Source organism: Rutidosis leptorrhynchoides, chromosome 3, assembly GCF_046630445.1.
Source record: "Rutidosis leptorrhynchoides isolate AG116_Rl617_1_P2 chromosome 3, CSIRO_AGI_Rlap_v1, whole genome shotgun sequence".
NCBI lineage: Eukaryota > Viridiplantae > Streptophyta > Magnoliopsida > Asterales > Asteraceae > Rutidosis > Rutidosis leptorrhynchoides.
Genome location: NC_092335.1, coordinates 541,832,723 through 541,841,282, shown reverse-complemented (window position 1 = coordinate 541,841,282; position 8,560 = coordinate 541,832,723). Strand labels below are relative to the sequence as shown.

General features: G+C 31.2%; 1 pseudogene; it reads right to left on the bottom strand.

Moving 5' to 3' along the window:
* Positions 1-241: 241 nt before the first annotated feature.
* Positions 242-6,042, bottom strand: LOC139901991 (kinesin-like protein KIN-5C; annotated as a pseudogene).
* Positions 6,043-8,560: the final 2,518 nt, after the last annotated feature.

The window sequence follows — 8,560 nt, the reverse complement described above, 5'->3', positions numbered from 1 at the left end:
TTGAACATGGATAGCCAATTGCCATTTCGAAACACAAAACAAAAAACTAATAACTAAATAGTCTAAAAATGATAAATGAACTACCTCAGTTGAAGCACTAAATGTTTAACACTGAATGTTGGTTATTGGTTTTGTATAAATACAAGCAGTTTTGTGTGGTTGAATTGAACGACGCCACAGATGACCACCACGGATGTATAAATGCTGAATGCTGAAAAGTTCAGCATTCAGCGCTGATAACTTAAAGTGAGCCAACATCTTGTGCCAGCTCAGCTTCAAACTTATTTACAACTGCCTTATTACCAGCATTCATTTTATCCTCTCTTGCTGAATTAAAGTGAAAAGATAATAGTCAGATGTCCAAAAGTTCACATTTTTAATATTTAATACAGCTTGTTCTCGTGTGATTATGTATATATGCTATTATAAGTATTTATGTATATATGTATTAAAGAAAGAGTTCATACCAATTTTCATAAACAATGATGCATTGTCTTTAAGAGATTTCTCTAAGTCAGACAGGAGAACACATGCTTGATGAGCCAAAGCATTTTCTGTGTAAACAGCGATTAAAAACACTAAGATACAAAAACTATCGAAACCAAGAATAATAATTAATAAAAAAATAAGTCACATGTTTATACCTGATTTTTTCTATTCGTTAATGACAAAATCTCGCTCCTTGAGAGCATATTGACATTTTTTTAATGTTTCCTCAGTATTAGCCAATACCTTGTTGGTCTGATTTCAATTGGTCTACAAAAGATAACAATTATTATAATTATAATTATAATTATAATTATAATTATAATTATAATTATAATTATAATTATAATTATAGTTACATAATTATATACTATCTAAGAAAAACAGTCATTCATCAAAGACAATACTACGTAGTACAAAATATGCAGCTGATAACAAGTCTTTTATATACCTTTGTCGTGTCAAGTCTGTTGCTTAAGTCAGAACACTCTTCTACTCGGGCATCAAATTGAGTTTTTAATTCTTCATATAGCTGGACAAAACAAACAAGTAAGAAAAAGAAAGTACACACATAGAACATTAAGGATAAAAAATTGCTAAACCAGTATCAATAGTGAAAATCACACCTTTTGTTGATTCTCTATCTTTATTCCCATTTGCTCAATTTGATCTGCCATTGACTGAACAAACAAAATGTATCATACAAACAGGTGTGAGTAATCAGTGATGTGATATTGTGTACTACAAAAAATTTGATCACAAGTTATTTGTATAAACGAAAATGGAACAACCTGGAACACATAATTATAGCAGCTACATGGTATATCAGAACATTATGATGCAAAATATTTTATAGATCCCAATGATAATGTAAAAACAAAGGATCTCGGTACCTTTCGTTCCATTTCCTCTTGATAATATCGCTCTTTTGGTAGATATACTCCATTTTTCTCACGTGAAGCATAAATCTCTGAAAGAGACAATTATCAATAGATACAATTACACTTGATGTTTGAAATCAATTCCCATTGCAGATCTCAAAGGCATTTGTATTCAAGACAATTTCTTACCAGCTTTAAGTCTTTCAATTTCACAATACAAATCCTTAATTAGAGTTGTTTTCATCATCTTCTGATTGACCTACATTTAGACATGTTTGATATGATACATACAAACAGTCAAACACAAGTCAACAAATAAATACACAGTGAATATACCTCTGGCTTGTTCTTTATATTCTTTGCCCTATGTGCATAATCTAATGTTATCAAGGTCTCTTCGAGACAATGAACAGCTGGCGAAACAGTAGCAATAATACAAGTTTTTGTCCTTCCACCCAATGAGTCACGAAGCAAACGGGTCAGTTTGCTATCCCTGAAAGTTAATATTAGCACATTTCATTGATATAGCATTTCCTATTGGCCACATATGACAAACAAAGCGTAAAGTACAACTCTAAAAATATTATCACTTTTGTTAAAGTTCAAGAAAACATAAGGACGAGTGCAAGTAAATCAAAACATGATTCAAAATGTTTAGCATAATATTCATAACCTATAAGGAATGTGTCCAACATGCTCCACTAAAGCATTTATTACTCGTCCCAAAGTAAGTAAACTTTTGTTGATTTCTCCAGCTTCTCTTGCACGACCCTGAGAATTACAATGAACTTACTTACTTAACAAATGATTAAAATTAAATAAACTTTGCAGTAACTTGAATATAAAAACACAAATAATAATCAATGAAGATTTCTTGAATTATTACCTCACTTGTACCTGAGCGAGAAATGTTTTCTGACCCACCTAAATCAACCAGATTTAGCTTTCCACATTTTATAAGATCTTCACCCTCTGGTATTGCCTCTTTAATGTGTATAGTAATCGAAAAAAGAGAATGTGACCGACTGAAAACATAAAACTAAACCGTATTAGTAATGATAGTGAGTTATCAAAATATTGAAACATCTTAAGAATTATCTTAACCTTGATTGTTTATTTAAGAGAGTCTCAGCAGTTCGACGTTTAGCAGAACCCCTTTCGAGTAATGCAAATATTTCATTAGCACTCGTTACAATCTCCTCTTCTAAACCTCTAACAAGAACTCAACCTTTACCATCTTCCATTAAAGGTAAAATTTTCTTCTGTTTATCATCATTACCAAATTTTGATATTTCTTTAGGTGCAAGTAAATCAGTAATTTCTTCATTATACAGCTCTAAAAATGTAACTTTAACATTGTACTCCGCGTTATGACCCTCCAATGTATCGAATATTTGTTTCACAGATCTCGGTATTACACCTGCTTCTAATGGCAACTCACCATTTGGCCCACTCTGCAAATGCATTAACAATATAGCATTAGCAAACAGCTAATATAAGTACTTAATTGGACACCTGAACCGTTAACTTGTAGGATGTAAAACAATACCTTGGCCCTCTTACATTCTCCTTCCATGGTGTATGTTTTCTCTGTGCCAGTTTGCCCATAAGCAAATATATGTTAAAACTTTCAATGTCCCCATACTTGCCCAGATCTTCAAACAAATCTTCATAAAAATCCTGCATCAACGTGTGGTAACAGTATACTATAAAAAAACAATACTGCAATTGCAAAGACAATTGATTTTCTATACTTTTAAGACATAACAAATCAAAATCTACTACAAGACAGTTTATATATATGCATCTATATACAAAGAATGGATCAAACAAATGCACTAAATTTTGTTACCGACAAGTGTAAGAAGATATGAAATAAAAAGGAAAAATAGAAAAAGAAAAAAAAAAAAACGGGACTTCAAATTATATTACATGGTGATTATGATTACCATTAAATAATAGAGTTCTCAAAATACTTGTTGCAATTAGAATTTTAGATACTAACCATATTCCAGCAGCCTCAAAGATTGATTGTAAATTGCTTCCATAACCTTCATGAAAAATAACTATAGATAGATTAACCATCAAATAAATTTTAGACTCAAACCTAAGAAAAAATAGAAATCAAACCTTATAAATCCATGGAGATTCATGAAGCATTAAGGAAGATGAATCGTTCTTTATTGTATCAAATATTGATTCATCGAACCCTAATGTGCTCAAAACAGAATGTATCGAACCATAATCTTCATAAAGTGATGAAACACGAATTATTGTATCGTTTCAAGGATGCATCGAACCCTAATTTTCAAAAATTGATGAATCGTTGATTAGCGTAACAAAACAGGATGAATCTATGAATAACATGTATTTTAGATAGTGATATATAGAACCCTTATTTTCTGTTAGGAAAGATGAAATTGGGAGAATTGTGTGTTTAATTTTGGTTCTGAACAGATAAAAGCATCATGAGTGAAATGCAATGATCGATAAGAATTCTTCATGATACAAATGGGTAGTTACAGATGGGGATTCAGAAATGGGAGTTAGAAGTGGGAAGTTACATCTGGTTCAATAGGAAAAAAGACGGGTTATAGTTGAGGTGTTAAAAGGGTATTTTAGAAAACACACTTAAATCTAACATCTGAGATAGTATTCTGACAATCAAATAAATGTGATCCATTGGATGGATTAATCAAGAATATACTCTTTTAAGGGTGAGGATCTGTTTTTGTAATTGAATATTTTAAAATCTGACTCAATTAAAGCTTTGCTTTAATATATAGAGTAGGTAGATAGATAGAAGTAGATAATAATAATAAGGTTGCTCAAAGTTGAGTATTTATATTTTTAATAATAATAATAATTATTAGTAATAATAAATGTCTTTTAAATTTTTAAAAAAAATTAAAATTACAATTTATGAGAGATTAGCATTTTCTTTTATAAAAGATTTTGTATTATTTTTTAATTTTTTTTACGAGGAACCCCACTATGGGCCAGAGCACATTGGCCCTCCCACCGCAGGTAAACCCCGGGTAATTATTTTTTAATTAAATTAATATATAATTATGATATCATCATTATCATTATGAAAATTAAAAGTTAATTAGCTTAACAACCGCATCATCATTTAAGAGCTTTATATGACTATATAGAATATAGATATATATTTTTTACTAAAATTTTAAGTTATACCATACACACGGGTTTAAAATTATGTTACTTAAATACAAAAACTAAATAAAAAAAGAAAAGAAAAAATTACCTTGATAGTACCTGTGGTTTGTTATGTTTTTCACCACTGCACCTAAAGTTTATTTTTATCTTGGTTGGTACCTATGGTTTTGGGTCAAAATTACACCATTTGTTGACTGACGTTGACTTTGGGTTAAAATTACCTACTGTGTGTATTTAAACATTAACACTGTTACATTTGGGTTAAGACTGATTTTGAAGTAGGTATGCAATAACACTGTTACATTTGGTATACAATAACATTCTGTCATTTGGTATGCAATAACTATGTCAAACTTTGCAATAACATTTGGTGCTATGCAATAACAATCAGTTGATTACTACCAAAACAACTAAACAATGGAATACTTATATTAAAAATAACCATTCATTGATAACTACAAGTTGTTTACAAATCGAATACCAAACTGTGATCGCAATTCAATTCACTAGTTACATAACTTGAAATTTAAAAAAACAAAGAGACCATAATATCGCAGTAGATAGCAGACCATTGACTTCAACCACTTCTAGCCTACTAAAACTACGTACATAACTAACAATAAAAAAAAAATCAAAACTACAAACAGCTTCATCTTCAAATCTCTACTTTTCAGCTTCTTGACCTCAACTTCAAGCTTATTCTTTAATTTCAGCAACCCTCTTATAACAATAACCAAACGAGGAGACCACTGAAAAAAATAGCGTACTTATATTACCAATACCTTAACATTTCACAATAAATAACCAATGTATCAATATAATATATCGAGTGCTAAAACCATTTGGTGTTGCAATTACCTTAGTAGGGCAAGAATAGTATCGTCTTCTAGGATTTAGTTCGCTCCATGAACATCGTACAACAACAGCTCTTCCACACCTGCAAATCTGCAATCGACCATTATTAGAGTCCTAATTGGGGAATAGGGTTTTGAATTGGTAATTTGGGTTTGAGCAGATTAGGGTTTATAGCGTAACAGGTTGGTACGAATTGAGATTTTGGGTTTCTAATTACACGTTTGCTTAATACTAGAATTGAACATGTGAAACCCTATTGATATCGAGTAAAAAAAGATGGTTGGGGTGACGAATATGCCCTCACATGCGTGGCACATGTGAGGGCTTGCCGTTAAAGTGTTGACAGTAGTTAGTAACATGTACCAGCTGCGAAATACAATCAAATCACAGGTACCAACCAAGATAAAAATAAACTTTAGGTGCAGTGGTGAAAAACATAACAAACCACAAGTACTATCGCCGTAATTTTTCAAAAAAAAAATGTCTTACACGTTATACGGAGTAAGATTTGTTCATTTGATAGGATTATGACACACCCATCTCACCGTAAGTGTTTATTTATATTTTTACATACAATTTTTAAAATTTTTACTAATTTTATTCTTTAGTAAAATTTATTCTCTTTTCACTATAACCTCATTTGATTTGATTAAAATATAAAATCAACATTCAACATTATAATACTATATATACTAATTGGTGTAAATTTTTTAACCTAAAATCTACGGTTCGACTGTAGCGGTTACCTTTTTTTTTTTTTTTTTAAGAAGACTCTGGATAGGTCGGTGGTTCCCACCTGCCACATACTCACAACAAACACACAAAAACAAAAATACCTACACCGGAGTATCACTTTTTGGAGTTGGTACAACTTCGATAGCATATAGTACAACATTTAATACTTAATAATTTAAATACAAAAAAAAAAATGAACAACCACCACCAGCAACACCTACTGGTAAACGTCACACCTACCGTCACCCATATAGTAAAAACACAACCTACGTAGCGAAAACCTGCAAAACAACAAAAAAATATTATCGTAAGAAAGTTTGAAGAGACAAGGAAGAAATGACAGGAAGAATACATAAACAAGTTTTTTCTAAAATTAAAAAACTAAATGAAAATTCAATATTCTCTTAAAAACACACATGGATACAAAAACATTACATTAGCTCTGAAAAAACATTAACTCAAAGATGAACAACTTTTACTTTTTTAATTAATAAAGATTCCTATGGACCACTACTACTACACAGATATGTAAAAAGAAAAGTAATTAAAACATAAAAATAACATATGTATATACAAAACAAAATTAAATCTGAAAAAACGTATACCTAAAGGAAAAAAAAATCAAAAACAGATCTAAAATAAACGCCTTTGGTGATTGATGAAAAATTTATACAGATCTGAAAAATAAACAAATAAGATCTAAAATAGAGCGGTTTAGTAAGTCATAAACATAAACACATACCTTATAAGCGGCGTTTGGTTGATAGAGAGCTGGTTTCTTAGAGGAGTTTCGTGGTGATGGCGGTGGCCTGATCAGAGAAGGAGTCAAGGAGCTGAGAAGTTGTAAGTTGTGTGTGGTGGGAGAAGATTTTAGAAACAAAGAGAAGATAATTTGGTAGAGAGAGAAATGGATATTATTAGTATATTATAATGAATTTCAATTTCAAATATCAATTATTAAGAAAATGAGTAATAAAAAAACCCGAGTGTTAAATTACAGAGGATATTTTTCTTTCTTTTGGGCCAGCCCAGCGAAGCAGGCCTGCACAACACTCTTAAAAACAAATACAAACGCATTAAAAGTCTAGGAGTTAGTTTCGGTTGCATGTGGGTATACATATTTATATATTTATATATATACATATTTTACAACAAATGGAAAACATGGTATATAATGACCAACAGAGCCGTCTCAACAATTTAAAGGTCTTAGACAAAAAAAAAAAAAAATTTGCACACGTATACATTAAATTGTCTTATTACACATAATCAAAACCCGCAACGAAGTGCGGGCCACCTAACTAGTTTAATTCAATACTCCGTAATATTGGATTGTTTCCTATTTGTGTTCTGGAAAATTCCATAACCTTCGGAGAATAAGGGAAATTGATCAAAATACACTTTTTTTTAAAGCTTCAAACAAAATACATTTTTTTTTTAAATTGTCTTTTTACACCATTCTGTAGACGGGATTCCGTCTACCACATTTATCTGTCGTCTACTACCATTTTTACAAAGTAGTCGACGGTGAGATAAAGGTGGTAGACAGAATTTACAAAGTAGTCGACCGTCTACTGCCTTGTTGTTGCTGTCTACTGCCTTGTTGTTGCTGTCTACTGCCTTGTAGACACTAACAAGGCAGTAGACAGCAACAACAAGGCAGTAGACGGTCGACTACTTTTTAAATGTCTGTCTACTGCTTTGTTCTCGCTGTCTACTAACCCTGCCAGTAGACGGGAATTCTGTCTACCACCTTTATCTCACCGTCGACTACTTTGTAAAAATGGTAGTAGACGACAGATAAAGGTGGTAGACGGAATCCCGTCTACCGAATGGTGTAAAAAGACAATTTTTTAAAAAAAGTGTATTTTGTTTGAAGCTTAAAAAAAAAAAAAAGTGTATTTTGAATAATTTCCTGTAGAATAATTTCAATTTCAATTTCAATTTTAATTTCAATTTCAAATTTCAATAATTCCATAACTAGCGCCTATAATTCCCCTTTTTTTCGCCGAATGAATAACCGCCAACTATTACAGTCATTATTATTATAGTCTTATAAATATTGATGCACGAATACAATCAGTACCAAACCATTCACATTCTCATTCTCATTCTCATTCCCAGTTATCATCTATTCAATCCGGCGCCGTTTCATCTTCATCAATGTCTGGCTTTTTTTCTTTCACCGATCCGTGTGCTGTTTGTGGTAGCTTGACTACGAAGCAGTGTGCGCGATGTAAAGTTGTTAAATATTGGTATATACATCATTATGCTTACATACGCACCTTATATATAGTTATATTTATTTTACTATATGTATATTGTTGAAATGATGTGATATGATATTGATTAGTACCTAGGTATACTGTATTTTTAGCTAGTTAAATTTCGCTGTAAATTTTAATTAGGTTAAAAGCCCTAGT